Source organism: Podarcis muralis, chromosome 5, assembly GCF_964188315.1.
Source record: "Podarcis muralis chromosome 5, rPodMur119.hap1.1, whole genome shotgun sequence".
NCBI lineage: Eukaryota > Metazoa > Chordata > Lepidosauria > Squamata > Lacertidae > Podarcis > Podarcis muralis.
The window spans coordinates 5139334-5163636 of record NC_135659.1 but is presented as its reverse complement, the minus strand read 5'-3'; the positions used below and the strand labels follow the sequence as shown (position 1 = coordinate 5163636).

General features: G+C 46.2%; 1 long non-coding RNA gene across 2 annotated transcripts; it reads left to right on the top strand.

Annotated features, from left to right (window-relative positions):
- Positions 1-14492: 14492 nt before the first annotated feature.
- Positions 14493-23037, top strand: LOC144327743 (uncharacterized). 2 transcript variants are annotated; one of them, XR_013392829.1, is made up of 4 exons: positions 14493-14601; positions 15381-15539; positions 20579-20713; positions 22189-23037. It is a non-coding gene; the product is annotated as an uncharacterized LOC144327743 (long non-coding RNA). The 2 variants fall into 2 exon arrangements; XR_013392830.1 differs by lacking the exon at positions 20579-20713 and having other exon boundaries at positions 14494-14601; positions 22189-23029.
- Positions 23038-24303: the final 1266 nt, after the last annotated feature.

Sequence of the window (24303 nt, the reverse complement as noted above, 5' to 3'; positions counted from 1 at the left end):
CTTTAAATTGATTCTCCATATCTTATGCATATCCAAATTACCTCAATTTCTTCATTTATGCATCTGCTTTAAATAGATAATCTTATTAAACTGCAGGTTATTCCAATAATCCTGCCAATGTTCTTATCTGTTTACAGTTTGTAACTATTCATTCAACCATTTCCATTCTTTAATAAAAAGTTTGTTCTCTTGCTCCTAGAAACGGTCAGCATGTGACAGAGGCCACATCCTGGGAACGGTTTGACTGGCCACCTAAACCAGGTGAGAGCAGCCAAGGAATCTCAAATGCTCAGGAACTTCCCCTGTGTGCCAAGACGGGCTCCAGCAGATTGAGCGGACAAGACCAAGCGTGGGCCCAGTGGTCAAGAAGGTGGTTTCTGCAATGCTGTGGAGGGAAGTGAGGGCAGATGGGGCTCATCCACCTATAAAGATAGCCCATCGAAGAGAAGGAAAACTCTGATCCTAATTTGCCTTGTGGGATACCTTTGGGAGCTGAAAAGGCTAAGGAGTAAAGCCTACACAAATCTGGAGTGGAGTCCCTCAGGCGGTTGGATGGCGCCGTTTACAACCCCTTCTGACATCTCCTGCAGCCCAACTGGTGCCTAACTCTGCTTTCCTTGGAGACACATCTGCAAGGCCAAGACAGGGAGTCTTGTCATCTGGGAAGCCCAGGACCTCCAGACACACTGCCCAGTCTTGCTCCCTGGAGAGGTCACTTTGGGACTGCTGACACCGTTGCTTGACTTTTGACCTCACCCCCGGAGGCGCACTCCATTGCTTCTCAAGACAGACAAATGCCAACATTAAAAAACTATTTGAAAGAATTTTATTTCATTCAAAAAAGACAATCTGGCATGTGATTAGGACAGTGGTTTTCAGACAACGGGTGACACGTTTATTGATCCAGTTTGGAAGGCTCTGTCTTGTCTTCGCACATGCGCAGTTCCATCTAGGAGCAACAACAAGGGAAGGAGCCAAACTGTCAACTCCTGCAGCGAGACTCAGGATTTCCACTCATGCTCACAAACGTAGGAAAAAGCACCGCCTAGGATAAAAGGATGATCAGAGAATAGCATGTTTGTAAAGGAACTTGATTAGAATAATAATGATGATGATGATTTTTATTTTATTTTTCTATTTGGGTTTGTGGGGAAGGGGGGGACTGGGTCTTGGTGGGGAGGGAGATCTGTGCTGGAGTTGCTGGCCTCACTGCTGTCGCTGCCCGGAAGAGAGAAGAAGAGAAAATATTTTTAATCTTTCCATTTCTTATTATGTTGACAACCCATCTTTCCTTCAAGGATCTCCAGGTGGCTTACGCTATTCTCCCTTTCTTTAATTATATTTACTTCCTCATTCCGTTTCTCTTCCAATATCTCTTCCTCCTCCTCCTCGCAGACCAGGGGGTGGATTTTAGGGGCACGACAGCAGGAGGCCAGCAGCTCGCACAGCCTGCCACACTGGCCATTCTCTCTTTCAACAGCCTTGGAGAACAACTGAGTAGGCATCTAGAGCGTCAACTGAACAGGCATGTGGATCAGCTAGTCACTGGGCACAGTCTATTCTTTTGGAGGGGGCTTTCCCCAGTTTCCATTTATAAGAAGTTTGAAAGGTTGCCTCTTTATAAAGTCTGTTTCCTTGTGACGAGAGACCACACTGGAGACTCAGTGTTTTTGAAATATATCAAGGTAGAGGGACTCCTGACCATTAGGTCCAGTCGTGGCCGACTCTGGGGTTGCAGCGCTCATCTTGCTTTATTGGCGGACCGGTCATGAACAGCTTCCGGGTCATGTGGCCAGCATGACTAAGCTGCTTCTGAACCAGAGCAGCGCACGGAAACGCCCTTTACCTTCCCGCCGGAGCATTACCTATTTATCTACTTGCCCTTTGACGTGCTTTTGAACTGCTAGGTTGGCAGGAGCAGGGACCGAGCAACGGGAGTTCACTCCGTCGTGGGGATTCGAACCGCCAGCCTTCTGATAGGCAAGTCCTAGGCTCTGTGGTTTAACCCACAGTGCCACCCGCATCCCTATTATTTATTTATTTAGATACTTGGGTTTTGGGCGAAGGGAGAACTGGGTCTTGGAGTGGGGTAGAGCTGTACTGGAGCTGCTGGCCTCACTGCTATCGCTGCCTGGAAGAGAAATGAAGAGAAATGAAGAGAAATGAAGAGAAATGAAAAGAAAGAATTCTTAATTTTTTCATTGATTACTACATTGATGGCCCATCTTTCCTGCAAGGATCTCCAGGTGGCTTGCGTTATTCTCCCTTCCTCCCTTCCTCATCTCATCCCTGAACTCTTCTTGAATCAGGGAGCTGCCTCCCCCCATCCCAGTGATCCAGATTCTCTCTGGCCTCCCTGTTCCTCAAGAACAAAGATCAACACTCCCCATCTATAGATCGGTGGCATCCATCCCCTGGTCGCTTGGTCTTACATAAATTGTTTTCACCTTCACTAAAGATTCCTTCTGATCTTCATAACCATCACTTCATCCTCCCATTTCTCTTCCAATATCTCTTCCTCCTCCTCCTCACAGACCAGGGGATGGATCTTTGGCACGTGACAGCAGGAGACCAGTAGCTCACGCAGCCAATCTTTATAAACTAATCTAACCATGACATGGTTCCCTATGTTTCTGAATCTTGAGGGATAGTAAAAGAAACAGAATGCAGAAGGAATTAGGAATCCTACTTATACTTTAGATGAAGAAAGTCTCTTCATTACACCAGAAAACGTATTTCCTTTCTCACAAACTACCTCCTCAAGCTAAAGATGCTCATCTTTAATTTTATAGTCCCTTTCCTCTTTTGTGCAGTTCTGCCCCTCCTTTCGCCACTTTTCTTCTCTTCCCGATTCTCCAATTAGTCCAGCCGTTTCTCCTAGACCACACTATGCCATCTTTGCCATCTTTATAGGTTAGTGTTTAATATAAGTTCAATATTAAAAGTGTTGCCTTCTCTTTTACCTTTGTTTTCCAGTAACTTCCACTCTTTTACCACAAACAGCGCTGACAATCCAAGTCTTTTAACTCAGTCTCTTTCGCTGGGCTCACGCCACTTCAAAGTAAAAAACAAGTTAAGTCCTTGAATTCCGCTTCTTTTAATGGGCTAGTACTCCTGCTGCAGAGTGAAATTTGAATCTGTCTTCCTTTTCTTACTGGTACTTGTTAGAGAAATCTTTGCTTATGCTTACGTATAATGAGAAAGATTTCCAATATGTTTAAGATAAAATCTACCATTCTTTACTCTTTATGTGCTAGTCTTTTGGGTCTGTTTCTGAGCAGTTCAGTTTGTATTAATAAGTCTCACAGACCCTCTTCTCCTCAAGCTCTCCTTGTTAGCTGCCGTTCTTACCCTTTGGGACTTTGAGGCTTGCTGCTGAGGATTGCTCGTGTCCTTGCGTCTAGGTACTCTCTGTCGACTCACCTCCTGGTTAGGACGTGGGCTTCGAAGGGTTCCTTTTTTGACGCTGCCGGACAATGTCAGCCCTGGGCCACGCCCAGAGCCTTTTTGGGGGTCGTGTAGCCTCCGCGTTGCCCCCCAAAGTTCCCTCTAACAGCTGCTAGGCGCAGAGAACCCACGAAGCACATCCACAATGGAGGGCGGAAAAACCGGAAGCCCTTACATACCAGGTTTGGGAGGGGGATTTGGTCTGCGATAGGCTTTTTCCGTAGGGACACGGGTGGCCACAGAGCTTAGGGCTTGCTGATCAGAAGGTCGGCAGTTCGAATCCCCGCGACGGGGTGAGCTCCCGCTGCTCGGTCCCAGCACCTGCCAACCTAGCAGTTCGAAAGCACAAAGTCGAAGTAGATAAATACCGTATTTTTCGCTCTATAGGACGCTATTTCCCCCCTCCAAAAATTAAGGGGAAATGATCAAAGCAGCAGAAATAAGAGATGATTGGATTCCTTTAAGAGCTCAAAGCATGGGTACCCCCAACAAAAATTTAAAATTCGGTTTTGTAATTTGGAACTAATGTGATTTGATTGGTTTGCTAATAAAAATATATTATAAAAAAAACAAAAATTAAGGGAAATTTGTGTGCGCCCTATGGAGTGAATGCAGGCTGCGCAGCTAAGCCCAAAGCCAGAGCAGGGAGAAGGAGCGCTGCGCAGCGCTCCGTCTCGCTGTTCTAGCTTGGGGTTAGCTGCGCAAAGCCTCCGCAGGGAAGCAGGGTGAAGCCCCCCTGCTGCCCTGCGAAGGCTTCAAAGGCCGTCCCCAAAGCCAGAACAGTGAGGCGGAGCGCTGCGCAGCGCTCCGTCTCACTGTTCTAGCTTGGGGATGGCTGCGCAAAGCCTCCGCAGGACAGCTGGGTGCCTTCACCCCGCTGCTCTGCAGAGGCTTCAAAGGCTGCACTCCGTTGGCTTCAGGCAGCTATCCGCAAGCTTTCGGAGCGCAGCAGGAGTTCCCGCTGTACTTCGAAGGCTTGCGGATAGCCACCTGAAGTCACCTAGCAGTTCGAAAGTGGAAGTAGATAAATACCGTATTTTTCACTCTATAGGACACACTTTTCCCCCTCCAAAAATTAAGGGAAAATGATCAAAGCAGCAGAAATTAGAGATGATTGGATCCCTTTCTGAGCTCGTACCCCCAACCAAAATTTAAAATTCAGTTTTGTAATTTGGAACTAATGTGATTTGATTGGTTTGCTAATAAAAAATATATTATAAAAAAAACAAAAATTAAGGGAAAATTTGTGTGCGCCCTATGGAGTGAATGCAGGCTGCGCAGCTAAGCCCAAAGCCAGAGCAGGCAGAAGGAGCGCTGCGCGGTGCTCCGTCTCACTGTTCTAGCTTGGGGATGGCTGCACAAAGCCTCCGCAGGGCAGCGGGGTGCCTTCACCCCGCTGCTCTGCGGAGGCTTCAAAGGCTGCACTCTGGGGGCTTCAGGCAGCTATCCGCAAGCCTTCCAAGCGCAGCAGGAGTTCCCGCTGCACTCAGAAGGCTTGCGGATAGCCGCCTGAAGCCTGGAGAGCGAGAGGGGTCGGTGCACATTTTTCCCTCTCTGCGCAGCGCCCCTTCAGCGAAGCGGGAGGAGAAATGGAAGGGGCTCCATTTCTCCTGCCGCTTCGCTGAAGGGACACTGAGCAGAGAGGGAGAGAATCCCCCCCCCTGTTCTCCCCCTCCTATAATCCGGTGCGTCTTATGGTCCGGTGCGTCTTATAGAGCCAAAAATACGGTAGGTGCCGTTCTGTCGGGAAGGTAAACAGCCTTTCCGTGCACTGCTCTGCTTTTGCCAGAAGCGGCTTCGTCATCCTGGCCACATGACCCGGAAGCTGTACGCAGGCTCCCTCAGCCTATAGAGCGAGATGAGCGCGCAACCCTAGAGTCGTCCGCGACTGGACCTAACGGTCAGGGGTCCCTGTACCTTTACTTAGGCTTTTTCCAGATTGCCTTACTGCCCTATGTTTCTAAATCCTGAGGGAGAGCAAAAGAAGCAGAATGCAGAAAGAATTAGACATTCTACTTACACTCAAGAAGAAGAAATCTTTATTTTGCCGGAAAACATCATTACTTCTCACAAACCACCTCCTTTCTCCTGAACTATCCTCAAGTAGTTGCTCTTCCCAAAGTCCTCAGCCAAGTCACTCAGCAGGGGGACGTGTCACAATGGAGGCCCTGACCCTGTTGCTTTAGCTACCTTGCTTAACAATGTGAATTGTTCCCCTTAACATTAATTTTTCAAATATATCTTCCAGTGGGTTTTTATTTTATTTATTTAGGAAGGATCTAGAGCTGGCTTCATCCAGCACGGTGCATTTCTGGACAGGACAGGAAACACCTTGCAAACACACACTTTTCAACATGGCGGTGTCACCAAGGAAAAACACTCCTGGCCTAGACTATGGCTGCTGTTTCTCAATTAATAGTAAAAAATGACCCTTCTCAACATCCTGTAATCATCTGTCCAGTATTAGGATGGACAGGAGCAGGACTTCACCCTTAGACCCCCTCATCCCCCTGTTTCTTTCTGTTTCTGCCCAGTGTCTTCTGCCAATCAACAGCTTTCCTTAGCTTGCAAGGAAGTGAAATGTTATGAGTTACTTGGTGCCAGACTCCCCTTTGCCATGAGTTTCTGGGTGCCAGGCACTGAACCCCTGGACACTGAACATCTGGGGAATTGATCTAAGCTGTACCCCAAGCACTACATTTGATTGTTGGTTATTAAAAACTGATTGAAACCATTTTATTTCATTCACAAAAGAAATTTTGACATGTGATTATGATAACAGTTTATATAATAAAGGTGACACGTTTATTGATCCTTTTTGTAAGTTATTATTTGTCTACTTTAATGTATTTTTATATATATTAATCAGTAAGGGGGTGGGGTGGGAAGCAGTTTTGCATATGGAACTGGTGGATGGCTGTCATTAATCCAGATCAATTTCATAGAATCATAGAAACTTATAGCTGGAAGGGACACCAAGGGTCATCTAGTCCAACCCCCTGGGATGCAGGAATCTCAGCAAAAGCATCCATGGCAGACGGCCACCCAACCTCTGCTTAGTAACCTCCAAGGAAGGAGTTTCCACCACCTCTCATGGGAATCTGTTCCAATGCCAAACAGCCCTTACTGTCAGAAAGTTTTTATGAATGTTTAGTCTACTTTCTTATAACTTGAATCCATGGGTTCGAGTCCTACCATCTAGAGCAGGAGAAAACAAGCTTGTTCCCTCTTCCATGTGACAGCCCTTAAGATATTGGAAGATGGCTGTCAGATCTCCTCTCAGTTTCCTCTTTTCCAGGCCAAACCTACCCAGCTCCTTCAAGTGTTTCTCTTCAATCTTAGTTTCCAGACCCTTGGTTGTCTTGGTTGCCCTCCTCTGCACACATTCCAGCTTGTCAACATCCTTCTTGAATGATGCTGCCCAGAACTGGACACAGGACTCCAGGTGTGGCCTGACCAAGGTAGGAGAGAGTAGGACTTGGACTTCCTTTCACCAGGACCCTGGACTTCCATAGATGCAATCTAGAACAGCGTTACCATTTTCTGCTGCTGCACATTCCTTGTGGCTGAGGCTCAGGGTAACGCCCCCGGGACCTTTCAGTTCATGGTGTCCATGGAGGTGCAGGTCAATTCTGTGTCCAGGGCAGCTGTTGACCAGCTTCATCTAGTACGCAGGCTGAGACCCTATCTGCCTGCGGATTGCCTCGCCAGAGGGGTGCATGCTCTGGTTATCTCCCGCTTGGACTACTGCAATGCGCTCTAGGTGGGGCTACCTTTGAAGGTGACCCGGAAACTACAACTAATCCAGAATGCGGCAGCTAGACTGGTGACTGGGAGTGGCCCCCGAGACCTACATTGGCTCTCAGTATGTTTCCGGGCACAATTCAAAGTGTTGGTGCTGACCTTTAAAGCCCTAAACGGCCTCGGCCCAGTATACCTGAAGGAGCGCCTCCACCCCCATCATTCTGCCTGGACACTGAGGTCCAGCGCTGAGGGCCTTTTGGCGGTTCCCTCCCTACGAGAAGCCAAGTTACAGGGTAGTGGTGCCTGCCCTGTGGAACCCCCTCCCACCAGATGTCAAAGAGATAAACAGCTACCTGACATTTAGAAGACATCTGAAGGCAGCCCTGTTCTGGGAAGCTTTGAATGTTTGACAGACTTTTTTATTTTAATATTTTGTTGGAAGCTGCCCAGAGTGGCTGGGTATAAATAATAAATTATTATTATTATATTATGATGATGACTGTGAGGTGTTACAAGTCATTAACTTCAAGCCACACTGCCATGCCTTTGAAGACACAAACCATCCCAGCTTTTCAGAGCTGGCTATCATGGCTTCTTTAATCTTTGTGTATTGCTCCACCATGTGGCTGAATCATATAAAGCACTGACTTTTACATATCTCTTGACCTCTAATTGCAAGAAGATCTTGTTAACTTGGATTATAATCTTTATAAATTGGAGTTGTGGAGCAGGTCCTTGGGGGGGGGGCTCCCACCATTCCTCCTCAGTCCAGCCCCTGACAACCATGTGGGTTACGGCGTCGAGGGCTCATTTTGTGGGGCGATGTGAAACGTAGTGTTTTCACCCCCAAACCTTGCAGGGGGCATTCTCTGGGTGTTTGGCGCCACTTTGGAGTGAATCGGACAACGTCTGACTTTGGGAGAAATTGGGATCCCGTGAGTTAGGGCGCCAAAGGCTCATTTTTGGGGGTGCCATGAAATGTGGGGTTTTCACTGCCAAACATTTCAGGGGGTCTTTAGCAGGTGTTTGCCGTTGCTTTGTTGTGAATCCTAAGACATCGGGTTTTCAGCGAAATCGTGGCCACCATATTTATCGTGACAGAAGATTTGGCCTGTCAGCCTTGTGTGGAAGTAAAGGATGAGATTCCCCTACTACTCCGCCTGGGGTCTCCAATGTGGTGCACCCAGCCTCCACTCACACTATTCCTATGCTGGGAAATTGTGTGGGGCAAGTTAAGATTTATCTGTGAAAGAGGACTTAGTATTTTTCTTGCTTTTTAGTGTAATGTACTATGAAAAGGTCTTAATGGAATTTTCTTTTTTAAATGGAATTTTAATGGAATTTTCTTTTTTCTTTTTTGTTAATACCCTGTTTGCCAGTGTTTGTCCCTGGTAATTAACTGCCCTGATGTCTTTGTAAAACAGAAAAACAACTAAAAACCCACAATGATTTCACTGTGCACACAAGGTGTGTTTGAAAGTGAATGTGAGTTACAAGAGATGCTAACCCACTTGTTCTAAAGTGAAAGCCTTCTGGGACATAATATACGAGGTAAAAACGGTTTTGAAATATAATTTTAATAAAAAACCAGAGGCATTTTAATTAGGCTTAATTGGTGAGGAAATACATAAAAGTGATGTAAACATGTGTATTATTGCCACAACGGCTGCAAGGACACTTCTGGGTCAGAAATGGAAGCAGCAGGAACTTCCAACACTGGAAGATTGGCAGGTCAAGATGATGGAGTACGGAGAGATGGCCAAGTTGACGGGGAAGATCCGGAATCAGCGTGACAAACTGTTTCGTAAGGACTGGAACAAATTTATATTTTCTATGAAAGAAAATTGTAAACATTTGAAAATGTTTGTAGGCTTGAATTGAAATGCTCTGTAATGTAAATATAAGGAACTGATTTACCGATAATAAGGTGAAATATTATAATTTGACAAGGGTAAATAAGTGCTTATAGAAATGCGAAGAATATGGAAAGTTATGTGGAAGTCAGAAAGAGGGAGGGAAGGAGGTCGATGCTCTTACAGAGTAATATATTAAGTCATAGAATTATGTAACAAAATGTGAATATGTGGAAAACTCAATAAAAAATATTTTTTTAAAAATACAAGAGATGCTAGCCCTTTCTCCCTGCCTCTAGCATAGGAGCCAACTCCTAGGGACCAAGGTCCCTTCAGCCCACCCCCCATAAAATATTTGAGGGGGCCCGCCTTCCCCCAAAGTTGATGGGCATTGCCATTCAAATGGTATGTGTGCACCATGTCATATGATCGATTACACAGGACGGGGTTTACCTGGTCCCCCCACCTAATATTTTATTCAAGTTGGCACCCCCTGGTCTCTAGGCCTTCACAGCACAATCCTACGCCTGCCTGCTGAGTCCCGTGAGCCTCACTCCCAATGCAAAAAGGCAGAGACACCCCTAGATTACTCAGTAGTACATATAAAGGTAAAGGTAAACGTACCCCTGCCCGTACGGGCCAGTCTTGCCAGACTCTGGGGTTGGTGCGCCCATCTCACTCAAGAGGCCGGGGGCCAGCGCTGTCCGGAGACACTTCCGGGTCACGTGGCCAGTGTGACATCGCTGCTCTGGCGAGCCAGACCCGCACACAGAAACGCCGTTTACCTTCCCGCTTATAAGCGGTCCCTATTTATCTACTTGCACCCGGGGGTGCTTTCGAACTGCTAGGTTGGCAGGCGCTGGGACCGAGCAACGGGAGCGCACCCCGCCGCGGGGATTCGAACCGCCGACCTTTCGATCGGCAAGCCCTAGGCGCTGAGGCTTTTACCCACAGCGCCACCCGCGTCAGTAGTACATATACATGGGGGAAAACAGAACTTCACTAGACTCCCTTACACCCCACTGCACATTCTTCCCCTATTTATTTTGAATTGCTTAGGGGGAGGCAACCTAATATTTTGACTGCTTTAGGGCCTCTAAAGGTCTTCATCTTCATGAAAGGAAGAAGTGAAATACCAAGGGCTGCCTATTTCAGGGAAAGGGCAAGGGAAGGGGGTGCTTCGACAAGTTTCACTGGGACCCAGAGGTGTGGATTGTAGTTCTGCGTAGGGATTCTAGCTGCAGCTAGCAGCAACTGACAAATTGGTCCATTTCAGTGTCCATCCATTTCTCATTTTCCCAGTCTTAGATTTGATCCTCCACATTTCTGCAGTACTTTCCATTTTTAAAGAGGAGTCCTCATGCAAATCCAGTGCTGCATGCAATTTTCGTAATGTTCGCATTTATGCAAGCACCTTTCCTGAATATAATGCATGCTTGTATGTTCTGTTTCTACACACACGCATTGTAGAGGTGCTTGGCTGCTTAACATGGCGGACTCAGAGACTACTTCGATGATGGAGGGCTTAACACCCAGCGCCTCACACACACACACCCCGCTTCCATGGAGGCAATAATGGACTCGGGAGATGATTGCGGGTCTCCTTTCTAATCGATACCCCTCAACAAGGTATGGAAGGCAATTCAGCCTCAGGCTACCCCCCTCCCCTCTTCCAGAGTCTCCTGCAAATGGGTGAGATGCTGCCATTGCCACAGATTGGAACAAGAAGCCCACTCCGCCACTGTTAGTGAGTGAAGCAAGTGGGGCATAAGCCCTGGTATTATAATATAATTGCAGTATTGGATCAGCACAGCTACCCAGATTATTGGACTCTCCTTGTTAGCATGGCTATATGACAGCTGTCCTGATGAGATTCTGCCCTTTAAAATATACTGTACTACAGCACCAGTGGTTATAGCGACAGTTCAAATCAAACTGATAATGGCTACAGTTTAATATGCAGAAGCACATATAAGCATATTCAGGATGGAACATAAAAAGGAGGAAGAATATGCCTCTTTTAGAAAGGATTTCCTCATAAACAAAACTTGCTGCTCCAAAATGTTTCAACATGGAATGCTTCTTTTCTGGAATTCAGACTCTTGGGGCTTATCCAGTTACCTTCCTCTGCCTTTTCCAGGAACAGTCCAAGCTTACCCTGTGATGTGCCATGTTAAGTTGTGGGTGAACATATCAGTGATTCTTCAAACAGCTCTTGTTTATTCACAGGCCAGAACAGAACTGAACTGAAGGGTTCAGCCAACCTGCTTATATAGAGCTCCAGTATCACACAACTGTAACAACTTTCTGTAACTATCCAATCACTGAACATCACTTTCAATCCCTTATTTGCATATGTGGACCTGAGTGAAAACTATCTACAGTATCCCCCTCCTGGCCCAGGGTGAGAACTTCAGTACATAACACACCATTTGTTCCGATTGAGCTTTAAAGAGTGGATTTTTGTGAAGAAAGCTCTGGGGCAAAAACCAGCAACAACAGTGCTCAATCAGTGCTTTTAAGCATGGACTCTGCCTGAAAAGTGTGGGGCAAAAGGCAAGTGTGGATAAGCCCTCAATTTCATACACACACATACCTCAGTTTTCTCACTACCCCCCTCCAAAACACTCCATTCCCAGCTCAGTTCTCGTTGAACTACTTTTGGGGGAAGTCCCCCCTCCCGCAAAAAAAAAAAAAAAGATTTGTGTACTCTTCCAAACCTTGTGCATGTTCACAAACCCAAGTCTGATTATCTTTCCCTCTTGCATGCTGTTTTGACTACCTAAGGCCTGGGGCTCAGAGACTTGAGATCATCACTATCCGTAATGATGGAACTGTGCCAGAGCTCTCCTTTAAGGCACTAGCATCCCCTGGTGTACATTTGTGTACCATCTCTGCCAAACCCATACACAAATTCAGCCAATTTGTGGTACAGCAGAAAAGGGGAAGATCTACTGCACAATCAGAACTGCTTGCAAAATCTTCCAACCTTCCCATACTTCTCTGAGGGTGGGTAAGTAGGTGTGCTGTTTTGGATACTGCCTTCAGGTGTGCAGTGGCAAAGGGGAGCTCAATCTATTAGCGGCTCAGGCCAAGTTTTCAGCAAAGTTCTTAACCCATAGAATCATAGAATCATAGAATCATAGAATCATAGAATCATAGAGTTGGAAGAGACCACAAGGGCCATCGAGTCCAACCCCCTGCCAAGCAGGAAACACCATCAGAGCACTCCTGACATATGGTTGTCAAGCCTCTGCTTAAAGACCTCCAAAGAAGGAGACTCCACCACACTCCTTGGCAGCAAATTCCACTGTCGAACAGCTCTTACTGTCAGGAAGTTCTTCCTAATGTTTAGGTGGAATCTTCTTTCTTGTAGTTTGGATCCATTGCTCCGTGTCCGCTTCTCTGGAGCAGCAGAAAACAGCCTTTCTCCCTCCTCTATGTGACATCCTTTTATATATTTGAACATGGCTATCATATCACCCCTTAACCTCCTCTTCTCCAGGCTAAACATGCCCAGCTCCCTTAGCCGTTCCTCATAAGGCATCGTTTCCAGGCCTCTGACCATTTTGGTTGCCCTCCTCTGGACACGTTCCAGTTTGTCAGTGTCCTTCTTGAACTGTGGTGCCCAGAACTGGACACAGTACTCCAGGTGAGGTCTGACCAGAGCAGAATACAGTGGCAACCCGAGGTACTATTTCTGGGTTAGCGGAGTCTGTATGCAGAAGCGTCTGTAAGCTGAAGCGTATGTAACCCGAGGTACCACTGTATTACAAGCCTATGGGACGAGGAGGAAATGATCAGGATATGATGTAGAAGCCAAGCCATTTAGGACTGTATTCCTTTTATATTTCCCCTTTTTAGACTAAGCCTGAGGGCTGAGACTGTCTGCATACACATTTTCCAAGCACATGACTTGCCCCAAAGAATCCTGGAAACTGTAGTTTAGCCCTCACAGAGCTACAATTCCTATCACCCATAACAAACTACAGCTCCCAGGATTTTGGGTAGGGGGAGAGAGAAATGTTCTGTATGTTATGTACTGAAGTTCTCACCCTGGGCCAGCAGGGGGATACTGTAGATAGTTCAGGTCTACATATGCAAATAAGGGATCGAAAGTGACATTCAATGATTGGATAGTTACAGAAAATGGTTACTGTTGCGTTCTAGTGGAGCTCTATATAAGCAGGCTGGCTGAACCCTTCAGTTCAGTTCTGTTCTGGCCTGTGAATAAACAAGAGCTGTCTGAAGAATCGCTGTGTCGTCTGATATGTTCACCTACAACTTAACACTTTAAACATATGGTGTGTACACAGCTGTTGTCTTTTTTGGACACACCTGCTAGCTGCTCTGGGGTCCCTTTTTGGCTCAGTATTGTGCTAAATTTATTTGAATTCATTTCCAACCTGCCTTCTCCCTACAATACTCATTTTGTAAAGTTCAAAGATCCCATAAATAAAGGGCTGGGGCAGTCATGAGGGTCATGGCTCACTGGTAGAGCATCTGCTTTCTGTGCAGAAGGTCTCTGCTTGAATATCAGCTGTCTCTGCAGATGTTTCCTGCCTGAAGCCCTGGACAGCTGCTGCCCATCAGTGCAGGCAATATTGCGCCTCAGGCAGGAATGGTTTGACACACCACAGGTAGCCCTGCTAGCCTGTTGCTGCAACATAAACAATAGTCTTGTAGTATGAAACTGACAAACGAGTATTATTAAGCTTTTGTGCACTACAAAAGGCACATTTCCTTTTATTACTCACCTGCTGTCTCTTGTTTTCTATTCTCTGAGGTTTGTTAAAGTATTCTTATTTGGCTGACTTTGCAAGATAATAGTTCCAAAATGTGATAAGCTGCTAGCACATTTGCAAAGCTAAGCAGGGTCTGGTATTGCTTCAAACTGGATGGGGAGCTGTGTGTTGAGATTCCAGCATCGGACTAGATGACCCCTGGGGTTCCCTTGAATTCTATTATTCTCAATATTAATTTTTAAATTATATTTCATTACTTTCACCAGTTTCAAATTTGTTATCCATTTCTCTTTGGGATTTGGCTCCCTGCCTTTCCTTCCATGCTGTTTTTGTACGCTTCCCTTTTACACACTGCATGATATCACCTATTTCACCTAATACAGGTTCCTCTATTATATCACATACTATTAATTTCTATCATTCTCATTTTGCTTTTGTTTTGCTTTTTCCCTCCCCGCCCCCAAACAGGCTTCCCTTCTCCGCTTTAGCTGAACCTCCCGCATTCTCTCCTTCAACTGCGAGCGCGCGTCTCCTGCAGCATCTCTATGTCCCACTAGGCGCAGTTAGCTCCGCCTAACTACTGGCGACGCATGCGCGGTCTGCCGCGACGCCGTTGGAGGCTAGTATGGCGGGGGGCAAAGGGGGCGGGGCCGCGCGCTTCTCCGCCACGCCGCCGTGCCTTATACTTGAGTAGCTCCGCCTAACTGCTGGCAGCGCATGCGCAGCTCTCCTTCGCGCCGCCGTTGGCGAGCAGCCTTGTGGGGCCGGCGGGGCGCAAGATGGCGGCGGTGCTGCAGGCGGCGTCTCGTCAGGTGAGGGTCGCGGTCGCGCGTGTTTCCCCCTGGAGCGGCGCCCTTTCCCCCGCGCCGGGGTGGCCTCGGCTGCGGGTTGTCAAGTTTCAGCCCCGTCAGAGACGGAGCCGCGCCTGGCGGGTGTTTCGCCTCCCCGCAAGCGGGTTGTTTTGTGCGCCGCCTTTCTCCCGAGAGGGGCTCGAGGCGGCTGACAGATCGGGAACGTAGAAAAGGCGACAATTAGAAAGCACACAGAGTCTTTTCCAGGCCTGTGCTGGGGGGTGGGGGGTGGTGAAGGACACGAGCGTCTCATTTCGCTTGGAGAGGTGTCAGCTGCTGTGGAGGTTGCCCTTGGGGGACAGAAAGCCGGGATTTCGTCCCGTGGGTTATTGGGCCCCAAACAGAAGCCCACACCAAAGTCTGTCTCCCTCCACGCCGCCAGAATAAACTCAGGAATGTAAATAGTCTTTTGCTTGGTTGCCTGTAGGAAATATTGTACTGCAGTGCCCTCTGCTAGCCAGGCATGCATTCCCCCTGAGTCACCCCATCGGGGTGCTACAAATTACAAACAATTGTGTCTCCAGGTGGGTAGGCTAGTAAATTATTTGTGGGCTCGCGCTTTCGTGGTCTTTCCCTCCCAAGACTAAATCTGGAAAAACGTTTGTCAGCAAATCAGGTAAAAGTATAATTAGATTTTTTAAAAGAACAGATGCACTGATGAATATCTGGACGCTTGCATCTGATTACTTGCACAAAATGTACCACACTTTGACCCCGATTTATTTTTGTTGTAATAATAGATCTTCCGCATCCCATGTGTTGGACAAGTAAGGGGTTATTATGTTGACTGGAGGATGGTACGTGATGTTAAGAGAAGGAAGATGGCTTTTGAATATGCAGATCAGAGGCTGCGGCTGAATTCCCTTAGGAAAAACAAAATTTTGCCCAAAGAACTCCAGGTAAGATGAAAATACTGTTTTAAGATATTCTTGATTGTAGCAATGAACCAGGCATCTCCTCCCCATCTACATCACAGATTCAAAAATATATTTTATTTCAGTATGATATAACCATTGTAGGTTATGAACAGGTTATGAATAGAATCATCTCCTGATTCATTTCCCACAGTTCATCCATTGCTTTTTACATACTTTTTTAGTCATTGGTTTATCCAATTTCTATTCTTCCCAGGAGCTAAAGTCCACTAAGCAAATAATAGTATGGAAGCAGCTAGCCAGATATGTGCAGTTACAGTATTACACAGAGGATCAGTTTGGAATGCAACCTACTGCTTGGGAATCCTGTAATTTTTTTTAAGTTATTGTGTCTTTGTTGTGGTGGGTTCCCTGAAGTGGCATCTATTATGCATTGAAAACCTTTCACATGGTGTCCTTCAGTTAAAAATTCCAGGCAGTTTTTTACTGGTTATTCTGTTCCAGACTGTAAAAGGTAAAGGTACCCCTGCCCGTATGGGCCAGTCTTGACAGACTCTAGGGTTGTGCGCCCATCTCACTTAAGAGGCCGGGGGCCAGCGCTGTCCGGAGACACTTTCCGGGTCACGTGGCCAGCGTGACATCGCTGCTCTGGCCGGCACGGAAACGCCGTTTACCTTCCCGCTAGTAAGCGGTCCCTATTTATCTACTTGCACCCGGGGGTGCTTTCGAACTGCTAGGTTGGCAGGCGCTGGGACCGAGCAGCGGGAGCACACCCCACCGCGGGGATTCGAACCGCCGACCTTTCGATCGGCAAGCCCTAGGCGCTGAGGCTTTTACCCACAGCGCCACCCGCATCCCGTTCCAGACTGTACTCTTTCTTAAATTTAAAAGGCATCATGAAAGCTCTTTTGTTTTCCATATGCTTTTAGAATTTAACTGTTGGTTGTTCTCCATAGTGATTCAGTCCTTTTACAAAATTCCTTTTTCTTTTTCTAAATGTATTGTCGTAGGTAGTATTTTTGTTGAGTACCTGTGTACATGTGGCATTTGAATGCTTCAGGAACAAACTGCTAATTGTTAAGGAAAACAACACTTGTGTTATAGTAATTTAAAGTCTTAACCAATTTATTACAACACTAGGGCTGACCTGCCCTCCGCCATTCCTCACCCATTAACTTCCTAGACCTTCCCCTTCCCACATCATGCAACTACAGTGATACCTCGCAAGACGAATGCCTCGCAAGACGGAAAACTCGCAAGACGAAAGGGTTTTATGTTTTTTGAGCTGCTTCGCAAGACGATTTTCCCTATGGGCTTGCTTTGCAAGACGGAAACGTCTTGCAAGTTTGTTTCCTTATTCTTAACACCGTTAATACAGTTGCGACTTGACTTCGAGGAGCAACTCATAGCACGCAGTGTGGTAGCCTTTTTTGAGGTTTTTGAAGACTTTGGTGATTTTTGAAGCTTTTCCAAAACTTTCCCGACACCGTGCTTCGCAAGACGAAAAAAATCGCAAGACAAAACTCGCGGAACGAATTAATTTCGTCTTGCGAGGCACCACTGTACTAAGATTGCTTTTCACATTCCCATTTCTGAAGCGGCTTCTCTCTCCAGTTTTGCAACCCTGCTTTGCACTCTTTTTTACCTTCGCCCCATGTCCATGCTTCTTCCCTCTCCTTTTGTGCAAGCAGCCTCGCACACAAACTTCCCACACAGTAACATCCTGAATCTACCTCCTCCTATGCACCCTTTTCATCTTCTGCCCAGGTATGAAGCCACCATCCCTTTCATCTTCCACCCTATTCCCTCGCCTCCTACTCCCTCTTTTTTCGCAAACCCCCTTGCACCCCCAATTTCATGGATCATGGAGCCCAAGAAAGTAAAATCTCTCACTGCCTCCATTTCTTCCCCTTCTATTTGCCAGGAGGTGATGGGACCAGTGGCCATGATCTTCGTTTTTTTGATGTTGAGCTTCAGACCATATTTTGCGCTCTCCTCTTTCACCCTCATTAAAAGGTTCTTTAATTCCTCCTCACTTTCTGCCATCAAGGTTGTGTCATCTGCATATCTGAGGTTGTTGATATTTCTTCCGGCAATCTTAATTCCAGTTTGTGATTCATCGAGCCCAGCCTTTCGCATGATGTATTCTGCATATAAATTAAATAAGCAGGGAGACAAAATACAGCCTTGTCGTACTCCTTTTCCCAATTTTGAACCAATCAGTTGTTCCATATCCAGTTCTAACTGTAGCTTCTTGTCCCACATAGAGATTTCTCAGGAGACAGATGAGGTGATCAGGCACTCCCATTTCTTTAAGAACTTGCCATAGTTTGCTGTGGTCGACAGTCAAAGGCTTTTGCATAGTCAATGAAGCAGAAGTAGATGTCTTTCTGGAACTCTCTAGCTTTCTCCATAATCCAGCGCATGTTTGCAATTTGGTCTCTGGTTCCTCTGCCTCTTCTAAATCTAGCTTGCACTTCTCGATCCACATACTGCTTGAGCCTTCCTTGTAGAATTTTAAGCATAACCTTGCTAGCGTGTGAAATGAGTGCAATTGTGCGGTAGTTAGAGCATTCTTTGGCACTGCCCTTCTTTGGGATTGGGATGTAGACTGATCTTCTCCAATCTTCTGGCCACTGCTGAGTTTTCCAAATTTGCTGGCATATTGAGTGTAGCACCTTAACAGCATCATCTTTTAAAATTTTAAATAGTTCAGCTGGAATATCATCACTTCCACTGGCCTTGTTATTTGCAGTGCTTTCTAAGGCCCATTTGACTTCACTTTCCAGGATGTCTGGCTCAAGGTCAGCAACCACACTACCAGGGGTGTACGAGGCATCCATATCTTTCTGGTATAATTCCTCTGTGTATTCTTGCCACCTCTTCTTGATGTCTTCTGCTTCTGTTAGGTCCTTACCACTTTTGTCCTATATTATGGTAATCTTTGTTAATTAGATTAGTCTTAATAAGGTTATGATTTATGTTTGTTTGTCTATTTGTCTGTGTGTTTAAATTTTTGTGAAAAAAACAATAAACAATAAATTTTTTTGGGGGGGGAGAAAACACTACATTTCCCAGCACCCCACAAAATGAGCCCTCAGCGCCCTAACCTGCTGGGTTAAGATATCGCCAAAAACCCAAGGTCAGCCGAATCATTACAAAGGGCGCTAAGCTGCGGGGGAAAGCCTCTGCAACGTTTGTCGAGAAAACACTATGTTTCGCCAAATGCTTGGAGAAGGCCCCATGTGACATTTGGCAGTGAAAAAACTACATTTCATGGCGCCCCACAATATGAACCCTCGACACCCTTACCTGCAGCGTAAAGATTTCGCCAAAAATATGACATTATCCGATTAACTCCAAAGCGGTGCTCCAGGAAGAGCCCCTGTAAAAATACGTTTCACAGCTCCCCCCCCCCCCAAAAAAAAAACCACGAGCCATCAGCACACTAAACATTAGTTTCAATATTTCGCCAAAAATCTGGGGTTGTCTGACTAACTCCAAAGCAGAGCCATATGCTGTAACAAGGCCCCATGCAACATTTGGCAGTGAAAACACTATGTTTTCCTGCACCCCACAAAATCAGCCCTCGGCGCCCTAACCCTCAGGATCAAGATTTTGCCAAATATCACCACTGGAGAGAGACCTGTTGCATAATGTAAAAGTGCTGTCTAAAATGTATAAGATATTATGGGAAAGGGATTCCTGCGCTGAGCACTGGCAAAATGGCCCGTGCAATGTTTAGCAGTGAAAACCGCACGTTTCACAGCGCCCCACAAAATGAGCCTTTGGCGCTCTATCCGAAAACCTGACGTCATCCAATTAACTCTAAAGCAGCGCCAAACTGGGGAAATTGCCCCCCTGCAACATTTGGCAGTGAAAATAGATAGAAGTCAGTGCTTTATACGGTTCAGCCATCAGGCGTAGCAATGCACAAAGATTAAAGCCACGATAGCCAGCTCTGAAAAGCTGGTGTGGTTTGTGTTTTCTGAGGCATAGCCATGAGGCTTGGAGTTAATGACTTGTAACACATCACAGTCATGTTGACACCATGAATCATGTTGACACGATTAAGCGCTTCTACGCATGCGCAAGTGGCGAAACACGGAAGTAACCCTTTCCGGTACTTCCGGGTCGCCGTGGGACCCAACCTGAAAAAAGGTAACATGAAGCAAACGTAACATAGGTATGACTGTACTGGAAGAAGCAAAGATCTCCCGTGTCAAAGCAATGATTCTTCAACATCAACTTCACTGGACTGGTCATGTTGTGCAGATGCCTGATTCTTGTCTTCCAAAGAAACTACTCTATTCCAAACTTTAAAATGGAAAGCGTAATGCTAGTGGTCAACAAAAGAGGTTTAAAGACTCTATCAAGGCAAATCTTTAAAAATGTAGTATAAACACCGACAACTGGGAAACACTAGCCTGCCAGTGCCCCAATTGGAGAACAGCTTTTACCAAAGGTGTCATGTGCTTTGAAGACGCTCGAACTCAGGACGAAAGGAAGACATGTGCTAAGAGGAAGGCATGCTTGGCAAACCCTCACAGTGATCAACTCCCGCCCGGAATCCAATGTCCCCACTGTGGAAGGACGTGGGGATCCAGAATTGGCCTCCACAGTCACTTACGGACTCACTGTTAAGACCGTGTTCGTGGAAGACAGTATTACTCGGCTACAAATGATCACCAAAGAAGAACAGTATTTGAAAGAATGGATTCCATATACAGTGGTACCTCAGGTTAAGAACTTAATTTGTTCTGGAGGTCTGTTCTTAACCTGAAAGTGTTGCAAGAGACTTAGTAGCTTTTTCTTCTAGATTCCATCTAAATTGCACGCAGAATAAATACTGACCTCTAGGGCTATGAAGTGGTGTTTGGGTAAGTTTATGGTTCTTCTGCTCCTGGTCACTCACCTGTCTGTGGTCCTCAAAGATTTCTTGGTCCCACAGCAGGGAGTAATCCAGAGCATTTGGAAGTTAATCCCTGTTACCTATGTTCCTCAGAGATAATATGATAGATGGTAGCTATCGTTAATCACCACTTAATTATCTCTGTTGACAGAGTCTCAACAGAAATGACTAACCAGCCACGATGCCTTCCTGGAACTCTCAGTAATAATGCAATTGTCCAAATATTGGAAATCCCTATTCAATAGGAATTGTTGGGTGTATTGTTGACGAGATCACTGCAGAACACGTGAGTAACATTTGGCTCTGTGCTACTCAAACTTTGGCTGCAAACCTGCATTCATTGTGATTTGTTTGCAGAGAGGTTAGATGATGAGGCAACAAAACACTACCCCACATTTTCCAGTGCATTTTCTTTTAACTTTTCTTTTCACAAGAAGTCCATTTGGGGGGAAATAGGGTTGTTCTGCAGGACTAGGTACAACCTGAATATGCTGGTATGTGATTGAACATTCCCTCCAGTACTTTGGCCACCTCATGAGAAGAGAAGACTCCCTGGAGAAGACACTGATGCTGGGAAAGATGGAGGGCACAAGGAGAAGGGGGCGACAGAGGACGAGATGGTTGGATAGTGTTTTCGAGGTTACCAGCATGAGTTTGACCAAACTGCGGGAGGTAGTGGAGGACAGAGGTGCCTGGCGTGCTCTGGTCCATGGGATCACGAAGAGTCGGACACGACTAAACGACTAAACAACAACAACAACAATTAACATTGTTATGTGACTTCCTTGTATCCCCCTGGTTGGATTTCAGTGCATATCATTTTAACGGTTTTCCAAATCAATATTCTTATAAAATTAACTTAATCACTTAACATCTTTCTTACTTCCCAGTTCAGTATTAAACATATTAATTCATCACATATTACATATTTAAATCCTACGCCTATCCGCTATATGCAAGCTTTTTCCAATTAGTTTAACTTAACATATTTAACTAAATAGTCATTAAATTTTGTCCATTCTTCCTGATACTCCTCCTCCTTCTGGTCAGGGACTCTTCCAGTCAGATCGGCTAGCTCCGAAAAATCCATCATCTTCATCTGCCATTCTTCCACTGTTGGTACTTCTTGCGTTTTCCAATTCTTAGCTAACAAAATTCTTGCTGCAGGTGAGTGTCCCACCGGGCGAAATGGGATGTACCCCCCCCCTCAAGCTCAGGATTCCAGAACTAACAACTGTCAGTTGGGAGGGACGGAAGGCAAGGACCCACAGCCCAGGTGGGGCTCGCTAGCTTGGAGAGGAGGTGTGCGATTCCTCAGCTGGAGTAGATGCAGGACAGTTGAGGCTCACATGCCTCATCACCGCAGAAGCTATCACTGGAAAGCTGTCCTGGCCAGGCCTGTGTCCTTTGGCTCCAGTTGGGAGTGAAACGGATGACGTCTGATTTTGGGCGAATTTTTTTTTAAAAAAAATAATTATGATTTTCAAGTTTATACATTTCAATAATTTTGCAGTCATTTTCACATTTCAAAACTTGACTTCCTTCCCCCTCTTTCTGCAGTTCCTTAAATTGACTCTTCATATCTTATGCATATCCAAATTACCTTAATTTCTTTATTTATGCATCTGCTTTAAATATATAATCTTATTAAACTGCAGGTTATTCCAATAATCCTGCCAATGTTCTTATCTGTTTACAGTTTGTAACTATTCATTAAACCATTTCCATTCTTTAATAAAAAGTTTGTTCTCTTGCTCCTAGAAATGGTCAGCATGCGACAGAGGCCACATCCTGGGAACGGATTTGACTGGCCACCTAAACCAAGTGAGGGCAGCCAAGGAGTCTCAAATGCTCAGGAACTTCCCCTGTGTGCCAAGACAGGCTCCAGCAGATTAAGCGGACAAGACCAAGCGTGGGCCCAGTGGTCAAGAAGGTGGTTTCTGCAATGCTGTGGAGGGAAGTGAGGGGCAGATGGGGCTCATCCACCTATAAAGATAGCCCAGCGAGGAGAAGGAAAACTCTGATCCTAATTTGCCTTGTGGGATATCTTTGGGAGCTGAAAAGGCTAAGGAGTAATCCCTACACAAATCTGGACTGGAGTCCCTCAGGCAGTTGGATGGCGCTGTTTACAACCCCTTCTGACAACTCCTGCAGCCCAACTGGTGCCTAACTCTGCTTTCCTTGGAGACACATGTTGTCATCTGGGAAGCCCAGGACCTCCAGACACACTGCCCAGTCTTGCTCCCTGGAGAGGTCACTTTGGGACTGCTGACACCGTTGCTTGACTTTGACCTCACCCCCGGAGGCGCACTCCATTGCTTCTCAAGACAGACAAATGCCAGCATTAAAAAACTATTTGAAAGAATTTTATTTCATTCACAAAAGACAATCTGGCATGTGATTAGGACAGTGGTTTTCAGACAACGGGTGACACGTTTATTGATCCAGTTTGGAAGTCTCTGTCTTGTCTTCGCACATGCGCAGTTCCATCTAGGAGCAACAACAAGGGAAGGAGCCAAACTGTCGACTCCTGCAGCGAGACTCAGGATTTCCACTCATGCTCACAAACGTAGGAAAAAGCACCGCCTAGGATAAAAGGATGATCACAGAATAGCATGTTTGTAAAGGAACTTGATTAGAATAATAATAATGATTTTATTTTTCTATTTGGGTTTGTGGGGAAGGGGGGGGACTGGGTCTTGGTGGGGAGGGAGATCTGTGCTGGAGCTGCTGGCCTCACTGCTGTCGCTGCCCGGAAGAGAAAAGAAGAGAAAAGATTTTTAATCTTTCCATTTATTATTATGTTGACAACCCATCTTTCCTTCAAGGATCTTCAGGTGGCTTACGCTATTCTCCCTTTCTTTAATTATACTTACTTCCTCATTCCATTTCTCTTCCAATATCTCTTCCTCCTCCTCCTCGCAGACCAGGGGGTGGATGTTAGGGGCACGACAGCAGGAGGCCAGCAGCTCACACAGCCTGCCGCACTGGCCATTCTCTCTTTCAACAGCCTTTGAGAACAACTGAGTAGGCATCTAGAGCGTCAACTGAACAGGCATGTGGATCAGCTAGTCACTGGGCACAGTCTATTCTTTTGGAGGGGGCTTTCCCCTGTTTCCATTTATAAGAAGTTTGAAAGGTTGCCTCTTTATAAAGTCTGTTTCCTTGTGATGAAAGACCACACTGGAGACTCATAGTGTTTTTGAAATATATAAAGGTAAAGAGACCCCTGACCATTAGGTCCAGTCGTGGCCGACTCTGGGGTTGCGGCGCTCATCTCGCTTTATTGGCGGACCGGTCACGTACAGCTTCCGGGTCATGTGGCCAGCATGACTAAGCTGCTTCTGAACCAGGGCAGCGCATGGAAACACCCTTTACCTTCCTGCCGGAGCGTTACCTATTTATCTACTTGCACTTTTGACGTGCTTTCGAACTGCTAGGTTGGCAGGAGCAGCGACCGAGCAACGGGAATTCACTCCGCCGTGGGGATTCGAACCGCCGACCTTCTGATAGGCAAGTCCTAGGCTCTGTGGTTTAACCCACAGCACCACCCGCATCCCTATTATTTATTTCTTTAGATACTTGGGTTTTGGGCGAAGGGAGAACTGGGTCTTGGAGCAGGGTAGAGCTGTACTGGAGCTGCTGGCCTCACTGCTATCGCTGTCTGGAAGAGAAATGAAGAGAAAAAATTCTAGATGCCTACTCAGTTGTTCTCAAAGGCTGTTGAAAGAGAGAATGGCCAGTGCGGCAGGCTGTGTGAGCTTATTACATTGATGACCCATCTTTCCTCCAAGGATCTCCAGGTGGCTTGCGTTATTCTCCCTCCCTTCCTCCCTTTGCTCACGCAGCCAATCTTTATAAACTAATCTAACCATG